This window comes from Phoca vitulina, unplaced genomic scaffold (assembly GCF_004348235.1).
Source record: "Phoca vitulina isolate PV1807 unplaced genomic scaffold, GSC_HSeal_1.0 scaffold47, whole genome shotgun sequence".
In the NCBI taxonomy this organism is placed as follows: domain Eukaryota; kingdom Metazoa; phylum Chordata; class Mammalia; order Carnivora; family Phocidae; genus Phoca; species Phoca vitulina.
In genome coordinates this window covers 1,932,097-1,950,199 of record NW_022589750.1, presented here as the reverse complement: position 1 = coordinate 1,950,199, position 18,103 = coordinate 1,932,097, and the positions used below count along the sequence as shown (strand labels likewise).

The following is an 18,103-nucleotide window of genomic DNA, read 5'->3' as shown; positions in this document are numbered from 1 at the left end:
GATGCGTTCTTCCCCATCAGAGTAGTTTTCTCCTAAAAAATTGTATGTAAGCAGCTTTTATTAGGCCTTAAGGTCCACTTCTTTCATCAGCCCTGTTGTCCTTATCTCCCCCCTCCCCACAGCTATTTCCTGCGTGGCTCTGAGGGCAGGAAACTAGGGGCCAGTGCTGGTTAGGGACTTTGTAAGCACTAGGAGGATGATTCAGGACTCAGGTTTTGTCACCCATCGGCGCCCCCCCCCCCCAGGAATCTGAGGAAGCCTCCTGTAGGTCCCTGTCTAGATCCTGCTCCAGGTCACTGTAAACATTTGGTTCCCAGGGTATGTCTGGGCCAGGGCAGGGAAAGGTAAATCTGCTTTCTTGAGCCTGACCCTCAAAATGATTTGGTGTGTTGGTTATTGGGGATAAGAGGGCCTCTAGACCCATGTGACAGCCTTCCAACCTCACAGAAGTATCTGGTTCTTACTAGGGTGCCACTCCCTCTCTTATTTCTAGGCTCACTCCTCCCTACATCCTCTGTGCTCAGGACTGGGTGTCTCTGCCATTGGCCGACTCCCAGTTCCTCCAGTTTTGGGGGTCACCCAATGAAATGGCTCACATTCCCATCCTATGTAGTAGCTGGACCTGACCTTTCCCACAGAGACCCCAAAAGGTCACTTTTGCCTATAAGAGAGTTTGTTTCAGACCTACTCCCCAAATCAGTCCATCCTTCAACCTGCTTCCCTGCTGTTTTGTGACACATTTTCTGTCCTGTCTCGTGCACTGCAGGGTCACATGGCAGAGGAGGAATGAATAATCGAGAATAATCCCAGTTAGTGCATATGCTAAGTGAGTTAATATATTTAAAATACTTAGATGATGCCAGTATGTTTTATCTGCTATTAGTCTGTTATTTACAGATGGTAAACAATTTCCACTTGAATGTCTGCATCCCTCCTAGAAATTCCTCTGCCTTCCGCCACCACACACAGTTTCTCCAGGTCCCTCCAAAGACCCCAGACTCCCACTAGGGGTCTTACTCCTCTAGAACCTTCCTCCCACTTCTTTTCTTTTTCCTTGTTAAGCACTTGCGTTATGTTGGGGGAATATAATTAAAAACAAAAATTCCCAGCCCTGAAAAACCTCTCCACAAAAGGTAGCAGAGAAAGAAACAGTTTTCTTTTTGAAGAAACATTAAACCAGAATGTGATGTGCCTCCCTGGCAACCCGCTAAGAGACCGCAAAGACAGAAAGAAATCTTCCGCAGCCATATAAGCCAAACGGGTGCAGCCCATTACACACATGCTCTCAAGGTAAACAGTAACCAGCCCTCAAGAGGCTTGATGGCACCTTTTGCCACACACCGTTCATCCTAACTTTACCTGGTAATTGATGACCGTCTGTGTTATTACTAGGCGTAATCATAAGAAACACAAAGTTCTTGTATCTTTACGATGGGAAGCGGTTTTGCAACTTGGAGCACGGAGCCCACCCAGGTTAGGCTTCTAGCCTCCCACAGAAGCCAGGAGAGAGGGATGCTATCTCCTTTGATGTTGACATTTCAAAGAGGTGGATCCCAGGCCCTTGGGAAAGACATTCCTGGATCATAAAGCTGACTAGAGTCTTGTTTAGCTTCTAAAAAGATTTACACACATTTCAAAGAGACAGAGAAAGAAGGTAAAATGACACGTTTTTTAACATAAATGCCCTTAGACAAGGGCACAGGGGAGCAGTCTCTTATTTTCAATAGGGAGAATTAAACCTCTTAAATTTTTTTTCCCTTACGATGACCATTTTGTTCTGTGTGGTGCAGGAAGGGCCAAGGGCTGGATTTTGCCTGGCCCTCTGCAGTAGGGAAGTCCTCATCTGCCCCATGAGCACCCCGAGGCTGAGCTCACCCCCTCTTCCAGACTCCCAGAGCCCGTCCTCTCTGTCAGCAGCCAGCCAGCTCCCACAGTCCCATGACCTCTCCGAGCAGGGCAGCTGAACTTCTTGATCAAAGCTTCCCTTGTTAGGTTATCCCTGGGGCCTGGGGGTGACGGGGGTGGCCCAGACATTTTATAGCCAGAAAGGCTTGTGAAAGTGTTTTTCTGAACCTAAGAATAATTTCATCCCCTTCCTTTCTCGTGTGCCCGCAGTCAGTTGAGGGGGTAACACCACTGTGCCCGCCGCAGGACTGTGTGGGGCCCATATTCAGCACGGGGCTGCGGACGTTTCTGTCTGTTCCCCGAGGACGAATCGGGCATGCAAGCACGGCATCGTAAACTATGTAACGTTAGGCCGCACAGGTACAAGACCTGACTGCAGGGGAGAAATGATATCATCTGTTTTTGCAATCAGTCACTTCAGGACTCGCTCGCCCGTCCTTGCAAGAAGTCCAGCCCTTCCGTCGGAGTGTCGCAGCTCGCTTCTGTCCTTGTTTGGGGGTGTAGCTGCAGAAACTCTGTCCTGCAAGGTCTAACGGGTGGGTTTCCAGGCCTGCGGGGATTCTCGCCTGGGCCACCATTAGTGACAGACACTTGGGCTTTCCAAACTCTTAGTTCACACAGGCTCGGGCACAGTCCCCAAGGGTGACTGGTGCGAGGGGGGCTGAGCCAGGGCCACGTCCAGCTTTAGCCTCTTAAACCGTCAGGCCTTGGCATTGAGCCTGGTCATTTGAGCGGCCACTTTCCTCACAGAGGGTTCCCTTTTGGGACCCCTCGTGTTCTTTCCTGCTGATGGATCTCTAGTAGAACCTTCTCAGTCTTCCACAGAGGACTTGGTTAAAATTGAGCAATATAAAAAAGAATTAGAATCTCAGTCTCTTTTCTTCCAGGTAGTGTCTTGGGCCCTTTAGGCAAATTTACCCCCTCCTCCTCATCCGCCTGTTCTGCAGACCAAGGGAGTATTAGGCTGGGGTGGGAGATGGGGAGTGTGTGGCAGGGACGGAAGGGCCTTTGTGGGACCTCAGAGAGGTGCCAGAGAGGGGGACATTCAAGGCTCAGAGAAGAGTCAAAGGTGGTTTGCTCTCAGGGAGCTGTGTCCATTCAGAGAGAAAAAAAGCTGGCACATTCTTACCCTTTAGCTGCCTTCCTTCCCACCACTTCTGCTACCCCAATCCTAGCAGGTACACCCACGGTAAGCCCAAAGGGTCTGCTCAAGTTTCTGTGCATTCAGAGAATCCTCTTCACTCATGAATACACTTCTAGGAGTGGTTGGTTTTGGTTGTTTAAAAAAATCTTTGTATACATTTTCCTGCAGCTTGCTTTTCTCACTTAAGAGATGTTGCTGATGGAAACGTCTGGAGTTCAGTAGTGATTCATCTGACGTATTCTTTTTTTTTTTTAAAGATTTTATTTATTTATTCGACAGAGAGAGTGAGAGAGTACAAGCAGGGAGGAGTAGTAGAGGGAGAGAGAGAAGCAGGCCTCCCGCCGAGCAGGGAGCCCGATGCGGGGCTCGATCCCAGGACCCTGGGATCATGACCTGAGCCGAAGGTAGACGCTTAACCATCTGAGCCACTCAGGCGCCCCCATCTGACGTATTCTTTTAAACAGTTATGTGGTACTCCATGTTCATATGATGAATGCTACGAAGGGCAAGTTAGTACTTACATTCTTTTTTTTTTTTTTTTAAAGATTTTGTTTATCTGGTGATGGGTATTAAGGAGGGCGCGTACTGCATGGAGCACTGGGTGTTATACGAAAACAATGAATCATGGATCACTACATCAAAAAAAAAAAAAAAAAGATTTTATTTATTTATTTGTCAGTGAGAGAGAGAGCACAAGCAGGGGAAGAGGCAGGCAGAGGGAGAAGCAGGCTCCCCGCAGAGCAGGGAGCCCGATGTGGGACTTGATCCCAGGACCCTGGATCATGACCTGAGCCGAAGGCAGATGCTTCACTGACTGAGCCACCCAGGCGCCCCTGTACTTACATTCTTATGCACTTGGTGGTTTTATTTCTGTGGATTAGAGTCCAAGAAAAAGATGCAAAGAATAAAAGGCCACCAGAATAAAAAAAAAAACCCACTAAAACAAGAATAAAATAGATAAACTGAAAACAACAATGCTGTCTTTACTTGTCAGGCAGAGGAATTCACCGGGGGACACATTGAACTGTTTGTGGACAGTGATAAATCAGAAATTTTTAACGGTTAAAGAGGGGGTGTTCATAGTGTTTATGTTAATTAAAAGTTGAAAGCTTGTCCCTCGAAAGGCTGGTACACAGTTGGTAGAAACAGGTCCCATTGTCCTTCAGTTAGGTCCACTAAGGATCGGGCATACCAGTATTACTCGATATCCCTGGCCCTTGAAACTCTTCAGCTGGGTAGAAACAGTTGTGGTGAAGCACTGCATTTAGTTCTGCCATCTGCCGGGCAAGTGCTTGTCCGAGTTCTTCCGCGCGGGGTTGCTGGGTGAGAGCGTGTGCGGGGGACACGGCGCTCTTTGTGGTGGGATGGAGAGCAGGTCCCGCAGAGGGACGGAGGCAGAGTGCAGATCAGGGTGTGGTGCGCCCTCCCAGAAAGGAGGCCGCGATGGCAACAGAGAAGGCTGTAGCTGGGGCCGGGTGACTGGCAGAGGTCCAGGAGAACAGGGGTGTGGGTGATGAGGGAAGGCCCTGAGGGATAGATAAAATCCAGGAAAGGCACCGAGGACATGGGCGTAGACCCTGCATGCTCACACGGGCCGGGCAACGTCTCAGATATTGCAGTGGTTGGTGACCCTCCAAAGGATCACACGTGTAAACAGGTATATTAAGGTACTAACATTTCAAGCGGTAGGGGCAGAAAGCAATGAAGAAACCAGCGTCTTCTAGGTTTTGTAAGGGGGTGATAATGGAGAAGAAGGTAGAGAAATATGGCTCAGGGGTGTGATTTCCCCAGCAGTACTCACTGCGTGGTTGCTAGACACAAGAAAAAGAAAAGGTTGCAATCATCCAGATCATTAACAGGTGGAACAGGGATCCTAAGGCTCCGTCAGAGGCTGACATGAGCCCCTCCCTTGCTCTTACTCCCCAACATCAGAGGTAGAGCAGGTGTGGACACCAGGCCCCATTCTTACATGTTATCAACTTGCATTTTAAGCAAACATGGTGTCAAGAGAGGCCTCGTAGACCCACTTTCGTGAGACTGGCATCTATGAAACTACTTGGATTTACTTGGTCCAAAGCTGGCTCTTCTCAGCATTTCATAAAGGGGTTGAGAAGTTGATCCTGGGTCCTCTCTCCACCCGCAACTGCAGCTCTCTGTTTCTTAAAGACCCAACATCCGATTCCTGGCTGATCTTTTCAGGACTGCACTAGAGGGTCACACCCATGGTGTCTTCTTGCATCTCCCACTCCATCTTAAAGAAACAAAGGGTAGAGGACAAATGAGTGTGGGGTCTACCATGGGGGATACAGAAATTCCACTCCTTCTCTGGGATCCTGGCCACTGTTTATCTTTCTCTTTGTTCTAATGTTTATCTTGTAATCCTACATTATTCAAATTTCTTACTCATTGATTTCCAGATAATTTTCATGTCTTGCCTGATGGTCTGTGTCCCTGGGCTGTCAGATGTTCCTTCCATGTGACAGACTCGTACTGAAGGTTTGAAAGGGTGACAGCCGGGCCAGGGACTAGGGTGAGGTGAGTGAGGCGCTCACCTTGGGCACAACATTTAAGGGGCCCCCCAAAACTCAGTAATCAAGATATAAAATATTTTGATGCAGTATTTTATTTTATTTTATTTTTATTATTTTTTAAAGATTTTATTTATTTATTTGACAGAGAGAGACACAGCGAGAGAGAGAACACAAGCAGGGGGAGTGGGAGAGGGAGAAGCAGGCTTCCCGCCGAGCAGGGAGCCCGATGCGGGGCTCGATCTCAGGACCCGGGGCTTGTGACCTGAGCCAAAGGCAGATGCTTAACGACTGAGCCACCCAGGTGCCCCTGATGCAGTATTTTAAAAAATCAAAATGAATGCAAAGAAAAATATGTGATGAACTAAGATATCAAAATTTAAAATAAAGCCAGGATCACTTGTAAGACTTAATATTGGCCATCTATATCCTTAACATTTTTTGCAGTTATTCCTTCCACTAGAAACTTCTCTCTGGTTGACCTGATCCCTGGCACCCCCATACCCAACCCACAGGTGAATTGTGGAAATTTCTTACTTGATCTTATTTCTATTTATTCACAGGCCCTCTTACCTCCTCTCCCCACTTCCGTCCTCTCCTCAGCAATGGCGTACTTGAGGAAAGTCCGTATTTTTCTTATTGTGTAAAACAACTTATTTCTCATAGTCTCACTCTTCTTCAGACTCTGCTCTGTCTCCGGGCTTTCTGAAAGCACAATGGGTCTTCAGGTGTTTTGTAAATAATAGGCCATCTGCTACTTTAGCTACATAAATAAATGACTTCCCAAGATTGAATTCTCAGGCATCATTGTCTTTTCCATGAGTGTCTGTAAATTGAAGAGAGCAAAGATTGACTCTCTTAAGATTCATACACTGCCATCCCCATCCCCGAACAATTGGCTACAATCAGGGTGTGTGTGTGTGTGTTTGATGAAAGTAAGAAAATGAATGTATCTAATTAGTTCCACAAGACTCTGAGAAGTAGATATTATTACTCCTGTTTCATAAGTGAAGGTACTAAGGCTCAAATTGGGGCAGGGATGTCCTCAAAGTTGCACATGTAACAAGCAGGTGGAATAGCTCCGGAACAGTCATGGGCTTGACTGAGAGTCTCATCGCCCATTCTCTAATACTTCATTGTCATCTTCTGCCCTGATCCCTGTAATGAATCCCTTCCCGAAGCTTACTTACAACCTCTTCAGTGTTGTACAAGTCTCCATTAGGGCTGCCTCTAGGGTGTGCGGGGTCTCAAGTGAATACTTTTTTGCAGGTCCCCTATCTGTATAGATGATTGCATTAAAATGTATTCCAGAATTCATGGGTCCATGTTAGACAGATGGTTTATACGGAATAACGGTTAGTGAGGCGGTACTTAGGTATTTCTCATGCAGCGGGTGCACAAGGGATCCGGCACAAGCATTTGCTCCAGCAGCTTTCTGAGAAGGAGAGCTTACGGGGTACAATTTTTTGAGATCTTGCATATTTGAAGATGTCTTTATTCAACTCACACTTGCTTGGTAATTTGCCTAGGACTAGAATCCAGGATGGGAAATGAACTTCCCTCAGAATTTTGAAGGTATTTTTGTTAGTGTAAGTATAGGCTAATTTCCATAACAAAGAAATTTCAAAATACAGTGACTTAGACATCCAATTAATAGTCCATATATTGGGCTCCAAACTGGGTGTGAAGCCTACTTAAAAAAAAAAAAAAGTCCACATATTGTCTCTTCTAATTTCCAGCTCCTTTTCACTACTCTATTGGAGTAGTGAACTTCATCTCCACTTTTTCTATTAAATTAAAAATGTTTCTGCTATTGAATCTTTTCTGTCTTGTTCTTTGTTACTTTTAAAAAACACTTTGCTCCACCCAAAACAATGATACCTAGGAATAAACCTAGCCAAAGAGGTGAAAGACCTGTACTCTGAAAACTATAAAACACTGATGAAAGAAAGTAAAGATGACCCAGAGAAATGGAAAGACATTCCATGTTCATGGATTGGAAGAACAAATAGTGCTAAAATGTCTACACTACCCAAAGCAATCTACAGATTTAGTGCAACCCCTATCAAAATACCACCGGCATTTTTCGCGGAGCTAGGAAGCACAATCCTAACATTTGTGTGGAACCACAAAAGACCCCAAATAGCCAAAGCAACCTTGAAAAAGAAAAGCAAAGCTGGAGGCATCACAGTTCCGGACTTCAAGATATACTACAAAGCTATAGTCATCAAAACAGTATGGTACTGGCACAAAAATAGACACACAGATCAATGGAGCAGAATAAGAAGCCCAGAAATGGACCCACAACTCTATGGTCAACTAATCTCGGACAAAGTTGGAAAGAATATCCAATGGGAAAGAGTCTCTTCAACAAATGATGTTGGAAGAACATGACAGAAACATGCAGAAGAATGAAACTGGACTACTTTCTTACACCATACATAAAAATACATTCAAGATGGATTAAAGACCTAAATGTGAGACCTGAAACCATAAAAATCCTAGAAGAGAACACAGGCAGTAATTTTTTTTATATCGGCTGTAGCAACTTCTTTCTAGACATGTCTCTTGAGGCAAGGGAAGCAAAAGCAAAAATAAACTATTGGGATTTTATCAAAATAAAAAGCTTCTCCACAGTGAAGGAAACAACAAAACTAAGTGGCAACCTATGGAATGGAGAAGATATTTACAAGTGACATATCTGATAAAGGGCTAATATCCAAAAAATACAAAGAACTTATAAAACTCAACACCAAGGGCGCCTGGGTGGCTCAGTTGGTTAAGCGACTGCCTTCGGCTCAGGTCATGATCCTGGAGTCCCGGGATCGAGTCCCGCATCGGGCTCCCTGCTGAACAGGGAGCCTGCTTCTCCCTCTGACCCTCCCCCTCTCATGCTCTCTCTATCTCATTCTCTCTCTCAAATAAATAAATAAAATCTTTAAAAAAAAAAAAAACTCAACACCAAAAAAATGAATAATCCAATTAAAAAATAGGCAGAAGACATGACTAGATATTTTCCCAAAGAAGACATAGAGATGGCCAACAGACACATGAAAAGATGCTCAACATCACTCATCATCAAAGAAATAAAAATCAAAACTACAGTGAAATATCACCTCACACCTGTCAGAATGGTGAAAATCAACAACACAAGGAATAACAGGTGTTAGCAAAGATGTGGAGAAAAAGGAACCTTTGTGCACTGTTGGTGGGAATGCAAACTGGTGCAGCGATTGTGGAAAACAGTATGGAGGGGCCTCAAAAAGTTAAAAATAGAACTACCTTAGGATCCAGCAACTGCACTACTGGGTGTTTACCCAAAGAATACAAAAATACTAATTCCAAGGGATACATGCACCCTGATGTTTATAGCAGTATTATCTACAAAATAGCCAAATTATGGAAACAGCCCAAGTGTCTATCAATTGATGAATGGGTAAAGAAGACATGGTATATAGATACAATGGAATATTACTCAGCCATAAAAAGAGTGAAATCTTGTGATGACACAGATGGGACTAGAGAGTATTATGCTAAGTCAGTCTGTCAGAGAAAGACAAATACCACATGATTTCACTCATAGTGGAATTTAAGAAACAAAACAAATGAGCAAAGGGAAAAAAGAGAGAGAGAGAGACAAACCAAGAAACAGGCTCATAACTGTAGAGAACAAACTGATGGTTACCGGGGGGAGGTGGGTGGGGGGGATGGGTGAAATAGGTGATGGGAAATAAGGAGTGCACTTGTGATGAACGCCGGGTGGTGTATGGAAGAGTTGAATCATTATATTGTACACCTGAAACTAATATGATACTGTATGTTGACTGAGTGGAATTTAAATAAAAACTTAAAAAAAACCCCACCCCTCTCTTGTTTCAAGGATGCTAAATCTTCTCTAGTATTTCTGAACAGGGTAATTATAGTTGAAAAAAACTTCTATTCCTGCACTATTCCTGTTTTTTGAGTCCCTTTCTCTTTTTAAATGTCTGGTGATCCTTGGCTTTTTCTTCATATTTAAGCCTGAGGCACTAACAAAGCCCATTGTGGGGCTGTCAAAGGAATGAGCAGAGACCTGGCCATTGGTGTGGGATCTTAGTATCATTATCTTTAGGCATTTCCTAGTGGGATGCTTGGATTCTCCAGAGAGCAACATTCCAGTTTCCTCTTTGGGATGTGTAAGCCTGGCCATCAGCATTCTTGGCAGGATTTGGAGAAAGGGGACGGGGCACTCACCATTTGGCATGTTGGCTTTCATTTAGATTTTCTGTTTTCAGTAGGGCACACCCACCTGATGTCCTGAGTCCAGGGCCCATTGCCTTATAAGAGGATAAACTTTTAGTCTTCTCTTGGGGAGAAGGAGAGAGAATTGCCTGAGTGGGCTGATAAAGGACTATGGGGGCCATTTGCTTGCTTCTCATTCAGATTTTCAAGCAGTTCTGTGCTCAGTCGCACCTACACCCGTAACTGCAAGGTTCATTGGTATTCCAGTTCCTGAGCCTTTGTGGGGGATCTGTGCTGATTGGCCCACCCATACCCTGTAGACATTTGACTTTTTAACTTTCTCTAGTCTGCTAAACTAATTACCACTTGTCCACGTGCTTTCAGCTTCCAAACTATAGATGTCATCTCTTAGCTACTCTTGCGTCATCTCTTTTGGGAGAGGTAATCAAGAGAATGTGATCACAGTTCACCCGAGAGCTGGACTAAGGCAATCGGAGACTCCTTGTCACCTCCCCTACGCCTGGAATGTATGTTCTCCCCACCATTCCCATGGGGGAACCATTTTCAAGGACACAGAGAACAATGTGTTGTTGAGACCATCTGGATGGTATATGGGACTGAACCACTTATGGCTTCTTTACAAACTTAAGATTTGTCAGGCAGGCGTGGAGATCTGCTCATCTTGCAGCCACCCGAGACAAGCCTCATAAGTAAGTTCCCTTGCTTATTAAAATTGCCACCTACCAATCTAGGGTGATCTGCCTCTTTTTTCAGTCCCTCCCTGCCCCCTCTGCATACAGGGCCAGTTTGTGAACCAACAATCTCCAATTCCTTTTGTAATTATGTTTTAAAAAATGTCCCTTAACTGGCATTTTAGTGGAGAAAGGAATGAGAGGAAAGAAGGGGAAGAGCCCCAGTCCTTCATGATTACTTGCAAGAACATTTTTTCTTTAAATAGTGCCACTCTTCCATTTTTTTCTCATCTCTCCTTCTTGAACTTTTGGATGGATGTTAGAACTTCTGGATTTATTCTCCATGTTCCTTAGTATTTCTTTTTCACTTTATAATAAAAGTGTTTCTATTTCTGTGTTTTGTACTTTGAGAACATTCCTTGGCTGAGTTTTCCAGCTCACAAATTCACTCTTTAGCTGTGTCCATTCTGCCACTGAGTTGTAATCTCAGCAATTACACTTTTTTATTTCCAGCTTCTCTAATTGTTCCATTTAATAATTTCCAGTTCCTGCTTCATGACTGCACTACCTACCCTTATGTCTCTGAAGATATTGTTTATACTTATTTTAAAGTCCTATTCTGATACTTTATTAATTCTATTTCATTGGATTTAAGTTCTTCCAGTTTTTAAAAAATCTTTATTTTATTTAAATTCAGTTCGTTAACATATAGTGTATTATTAGTTTCAGAGGTAGAGGTCAGGAAGTTCTTCCAGTTTTTGAGTGTGTGTCTTCTGAGGCTGGAAACTTCTCAACTGCCTGCTAATTCTTTCTTCATAAAAGAACTCTGTCCTCTTCATAGTTCGTGTTATCTATTAGATTGTGCGCTGTGTTGGTGTTCAGCCCCGCTGGGGAGAGGGGCTGGTGTTGCGGACATAGTTGCACTCTGTGTTTGTTTCCACTGGGAGTTGGATGTGGCTGGATGTGCTGCTGGTGAGGAGAGAGTGTGATTCCTCTCTCTCTCTTCCTGCTGATGGTCTAGGCTGGTTTTCCCTTTCCATCTAGTATGACTTCTGTCTTTTAGCAAGTTCTCCCTCTCTTTCCCACCAACCACTCACTTTCTAATTTGGGAGCATAGGTGTTCATTTATCTATAATATATTTCCTATTGTGTTTATGGTTAGAATTTGGTGTAGAAGGTAGACTCCAGTTTCTTTCAGCCCGCCAACTTGTAATCAGCATTGATATTTACTCCTTGTCAACTCCCCTTGTATTGGGGACTGAAGAGATATTTTGAAACAGTCTTATGATTCTCAAACTATGAATCAAAGAAGCAAGAGTAGTTTAACCAATATATCCTGCTTCACCAGTTTGTTACAAAACTGGCTTACATTTCTTTAAATATTTAGATTAAACTATTCACTTCCACCCTGCCTGTTAGGATATGTTCTTCTTCCTTCTCCAGGAGCTTCTGTGATGTTAGTTAACAGTTCTACAATACTTACCTTGGGCCAGACATTCATCTACGTGCTTTTTACATGTATGAACTCATAACTCCAGACTCCTCAAAGAAGCTTATTAAGTTTAATGTGTCAGTACTTGTTACTCTTTTCTTGAGGAGAACAAATCCGAAAACCTGCTCAGTCTGTCAGAGATTCGTGTGTTTGCTTGTTTGTTTTTGTTTTGTTTTCAGACTCTTGTTGCCTTTACTGGAATGTGGATTGCTGGTAAATCCCAGGGTGTCCACTGGTTTTGCTCCTTGTCCACCGGTAACCGGGTCACTGAACACTATTCAGTGTCCTCTGGGACAGCGATCGGTCAAGAGGGGGACACATGGCCCAGGATGGGTTCCTGAGACACTGAGGCTTACTTCTGAGACTTTGATGGAGATAGGAGGAATGAAGTCTTTGTGTTTCCACCATGGCTGCCAAGCTTGTAGACTCTAGGCCTGTTGATCACAGTGCCTTCCACTTGGTGGAAGCCTGTCAGAGAATAAAGCCGACATAGAGGAAAGCAAAGGTGGGCCCCGGACGAGAAAGACTGAATCTTGATGATATTGTTTGAACCCTTTGATCCAGCCACATCTGAGGTCAGACTACTTCTGACTTTCTAAATTATGGGAACCAATAAATGTCTTTTCTTTTTTAAAAGCCACTTTGAATTGACTTTCTGTTACATGTGAACAAAGAATCCTGAATAATGCAAGGGGTAAGGCAGGGGTACAGTTTCTGGACTGGGGTACAAGGGCACCTGTGGTCTGGGTCCAAGAAATAGTGACTTAAAACAGCGTGCCAACCTGTGAGCAGCATTCTTCCCAGACAGCCTGGGATCTGAGTGAGTTTGGATGTGGAGTGAATTTCTTGCTGTCTTTCTGGGGGTCCTTTTCCAGATGGTTCTCCTCTCTTAGTTGCTTGGGAACTTCTCTCAGTGGCAGGAATTGGGCATGTGCTGGCTTTTTTATGTTTCTAGAACCTCTCTGGGTGAGTCAGGCCGTTTGAAGGACAGTGCATTTGCGTCTGAGAAAACTGTTTGCCCAGTGATTGGCCTTATGTTTTCACTTTGACTCATTACTTAATATTTCTTTTTTTTTCCTTATGTAGTCAAAAGGAGAAATCCTCTGTTTTTTGTTTTTTTCTGAAGAATTGTTTTCTTGGGGGGTCCAGTTTTGTCCTGGTGCCTGCCCCCCCAAGCTTAGGAAGGGTGTCCATCAGCTCTCCTAGAGGAGGTACTTTAAAGTAGGTCACCTTGGGGCGCCTGGGTGGCTCAGTCGTTAAATGTCTGCCTTCGGCTCAGGTCATGATCTCAGGGTCCTGGGATCGAGCCCCGCATCAGGCTCCCTGCTCAGCGGGGAGCCTGCTTCTCCCTCTCCTACTCCCTCTGCTTGTGTTCCCTCTCTCGCTGTGTTTCTCTCTGTCAAATAAATAAATAAAATCTTTAAAAAAAAAAATTTCTAAAGTAGGTCACCTTGATCTGGCTTCTCCCATTCAATTTGTATTTGTTCACAGATGATGACATCCCTAGATAGAGAGCACCTGTCCACTGGCCGACTCGTTTATGTTAATTCTATAGTAACATTTGTTGCCTTTTCCATTGTTCCTGGCATCTGGAAGTGTTTTTGCGAGCAGTGGCAATAGTTAACCAGTATGTTTTTGGGGGTGTATTTTGCGTATAGTTTTCCAAATTTCCCTCCCAGAAATCCACTCTAAAGCATTCGTCCGTGAGCAGTTGTGGTTTCCACCTAGCATCAGAAACTGGCATGTGAAGTCAGTGACATTATTAAGGTTTCACTGATGTGTGTTACAGAAATGTCACAACTCCTGCTCAGGCCACAGTGTCACCAACATAAAAAAAAAAAAAAGCTCAGTGATTTATTTTACAAAGGAATAGTTTCTTGGCGTGCCTGGGTGGCACATTCAGTTAAGCACCTGACTCTTGGTTTCAGCTCAGGTCATGATCTCAGGGTGTGGGATCGAGCCCTGCATCGGGCTCTGTGATCAGTGCAGAGTCTGAGACTCTTTCGCCCTCTTCCCCTCCCCCCCCCAATAAAATCTTTTAAAAAACACGAAGGAATTGTTTCTTTTTTAAAATAAACTTTAGGGGCACCTGGGTGGCTCAGTCGTTAAGCGTCTGCCTTCGGCTCAGGTCATGATCCCAGGGTCCTGGGATCGAGCCCCACATCGGGCTCCCTGCTCAGTGGGAAGCCTGCTTCTCCCTCTGCCACTCCCCCTGCTTGTGTTCCCTCTCCCGCTGTGTCTCTCTCTGTCAAATAAATAAAATCTTTAAAAAAATAAAATAAAATAAAATAACTTTAAATTTTAAAATAGTTTCAGATTTACAGAAAAATTGCAAAGATAGTACAGAGACTCTGTCACCAATATTTTGAAATTTGTTTGAAAATTTTTAGGTTGGGGGTTTTCTCTGGAGTTATTTGGCGGTGACCCTGTACTTTTGTATAATGGCCAAGTAGAATATTTCAACAGTAGTGGGATCTTGGTCTCTTTGTAATCTGAGTGAATTATATAAGAAATTTTTATACCGAAGAATCCTTTTGCCCTCATTTTATTTGCAGCTCTGGTCACCTTCTGGTGTCTGGTGGGATACACTCTGCATGGCCAGTGAAGTAATTGATCAACGCAGATGGGCCATTACGCCTCCACCCATCAGGCTTTGAGGCTAACAGGAGGGTATCCAATATATGAGTATTACTTTGGAAGGTATATACAGACCGACTATCTATGTTAGCAAGGCTTTTGTGTACATATGTGGTATTACAGCTGGATTTGACTTTCTCAGCCAGTTGGTACTCAGGTGGCCAAGTATGCCGTATTTTATAACAAAAATGTACAATTAAATATTTTACTGTGTATTAGAATATTTTTTCTTTTCTTCATGAAATTATGTGACTAGGGACTTTTTTGGTTTTATTGTGAAGTAATTTTAAATCAACTTTGGTGAGGTATAGTTTATATACAATAAAATGCATGTAATTGTAATTCCCCTGAGTTTTGACAGACTTATACATTCTTACGACCACATAAATACATGGAATATTTTCATTATCCCAAAATATTTCTTTGTGCCACATATCAGTCAGCCTCCCTGGCCCTAGGCAACAACAGTGGTTTGCTTTCTGTCACCATAGATTAGATTTGTCTTATCTAGGGTTACATATAAATGGAATCATGTATCAGATAGCCTTTTGTAGCCACTCAATGTAATGTCTTTGTGATTTAAACACTTTATTTTGGTTATCAGCCCTTCATTTCTTTAAAAGGACTTCCTTATTTTGAAATATTTATAGAGTCACAGGAAATTGCCAAGATAGGACAAAGAGGTCCCATGTACATATTAATGTTAGCTCTAGGACAAAGGAAATTGCACTGATACAATGGGTATGTATAGTTCTGTGTCATTCTGTCACGTGAAGATTTGGGCAGCCACCATTGCAAGTAAGCTACAGAGCTCTTCCATTCCCCAAAGCTCTCCCCGGTTTCACACTCTCCCTCCTCCCCTCACCATCTCTAACCCCTGGTGACCACTAATCTGTTCATCTCTATAATTTTGTCATTTCTAAAATGTTATATAAATGGAATCATACAGTATGTGACCTTTTGAGATCGGCTGTTTTTCACTCAACAGAGTGCTCTTGGGGCGTGCGTTTTCATCCACTCTGCCAATCCAGTTGGCCTCCTCTGACTTGGTGGGGTGGGAGTGGCACCTTTTTTGGCTGGGTGGGGATGGAAGTCTAGGATTCCCCATGTGGTCTTTCCTGATGTTTTGGAAGGGCAACCTTATCGACACCAAGTAGGGATGAAAGTCCCGGCTCCCACCCAATTTTGTCTGATACCACACCAGCAGGGGAATGTTAGAGGTGCCTCGTTACAGCCAGACAAGAGTAGAGGTTGGGGGAAAAAAAAAAGAGTAGAGGTTGGGGTTGTCCATTCAGCATTTGCTGATGGGGGTAGTGATGGGGCTGTGGTCCTTTTCAGGGTGTTTGGCTGGCATAGAGCAATAGTGTCTAAAAGTTTTCCGTCTTGCTAGTCTGCCCCCTTTCTTCTTCTGTTGGCCAGAGAAATTTCTTGGGGATTTTTTTGTTTGTACCTGTTGGTGTTCTCAGGTTGGCAGCTTCTCCAGCATCCAGACCCAGACATCTGAGGCAAAAACCCCGGGAACTCACTACCATGTCATTTCTGAGGTCCCACAGTCCCTAGCCAGTCTGTCTTGTCTCTACCTTTTAGCGTCTTCTTGTGTGTGTTTTCTAGATAATGTTCATATTTAGTGGGAAGAATAGGGAGAAGTGTATCTATTTCTATTTCATCTTTAGTTCATTCCTTTTTTTTTTTGCAGAGTAATACTCCATTGTATAGAAATAATACAGTTTGTTTACCTGATTACCTGTTGCTGCACATTTGGATTGTTTCCAGTTTTTGGCTTTGAACATGATTTACTGCTTCTATTAACGTACATCGTCAAGTCTTTGTGTGGGCATATGTTTTCATTTCTCGGGATAAACACCTCGGGGTGGAATTGAGCTGAGTCATATGGTAATTGTATGTCTAACTTTACAAGAAACTGTCAAACTCTTTTCCAAAGCAGTTGTGCCATTTTCCTTTCCCACCAGCAGTGCTCCAGTTGCTGTCCATGCTCACCAACATTTGGTATTGACAGGCTTTTAAGTTTTAGTCATTCTGGTTTTAATTTGCATTTCCCTGGTGACTGACGATGTTGAACATCTTTTCATGTGCTCATTTGCCATTCATAGATCTTCTTTGGTAATGTGTCTATTAAATATTTGGCCCATTTTGTTTTATTGAGCTGTTTGTCTTGTTATTATGGCGTTGTAAAAGTTCTTTATATTTTCTGGAGACAATTCTTTTATTAGATATATGTTTTATGAATATTTTCTCCCACTCTGTGGCTTGGCTTTTCATTGTCTTAACAGTGTCTTTTGAAGGGAGCAAGTTTTTAATTTTGATGAAGTCTGGTCTATTAGTTTTTTTTCTTATAGTTGATATTTTTTTGTCCTATGAAAACTTCACCCAAATCAAAGTTAAAAAAATTTTCTCTTATATTTTTTTGTGTAAAAGTGTTATAGTTTCAACTCTTACATGGAGGTTTGTTATTTATTTTGAATTATCTTTGCATGTGGTATGAGGTAAGGGTTGAGATCCACTCTTTTGCATGTGAATATCCAGTTGTTCCAGCGCCTTTTGTTGAGAAGACTAATCTACATTACCTTGGAGACTGTTGATGATCAATTGACTATATATGTGTAGGTCTATTTCTGGACTCTCTTCCATTGATTTATATGTCTATCCTTGTGCCAATATCACATTGCTAATAATATATATTACCATTTCATACACTAACTTATGTAATAACGGAGTAGATTAGCTTTATGGTCAGTTCTACAGTAAGTCTTGAAAGTCAGGTAGCATATGTCCTCCAACTTTGCTCTTATTTTTCCAGATTGTTTTGAATATCCTAGATCCTTTGCTTTTCTATTTAAATTTGAGATTCAGCCTGTCTAGTTCTACAAAATAGCTGCCTGGTATTTTTATTGGCATTGTGTTAATCTGTAGATCAATTTAGGGAGAATTGACATCACTATACTGAGTCTTCTGAGCTATCAATATGATATGCCTCTTCATTTATTTAGGTGCTTTTTAATATTTTGCACAATATTTTGTAGATTTTAATTTTTCAGATTTGGCCCTTTCTTGAGTTTTGGGACCAGTTTTCCCTCTTCCTTCCTCCCTCCCTCTATCCCTCTTTATCTCTCCCTTCCTCCTCCCTCTCTTCTTTCCTCCCTGTGTTTGTTCATTCACCCCTCCCTTTTAGCCTTTCATTCTTTTTTCCTTTTGAAATTCAGCCATATAGTACATATCTTGAATCCCGTGGTCATTTCGTGAATTTGTTAAAACTTAAAGTGTGTTCTGTAGATAAATACATTTGGGAAGGGCGCCTGGGTGGCTCAGATGGTTGAGCATCTGCCTTCGGCTCAGGTCATGATCCTGGGGTCCAGGAATTGAGTCCCGCATCAGGCTCCCTGCTCCTTGGGGAACATGCTTCTCCCTCTGCCTCTTTCTCTCTCATGAATAAATAAATAAAATCTTAAAAAAAATACACTTGGGA

General features: G+C 43.1%; 1 protein-coding gene across 3 annotated transcripts in view; it reads left to right on the top strand.

Moving 5' to 3' along the window:
* LOC116649185 (arachidonate 12-lipoxygenase, epidermal-type-like) overlaps positions 1-18,103 on the top strand; it is a 99,444-nt gene that overhangs the window by 14,165 nt on the left and 67,176 nt on the right. The window lies entirely within an intron of this gene.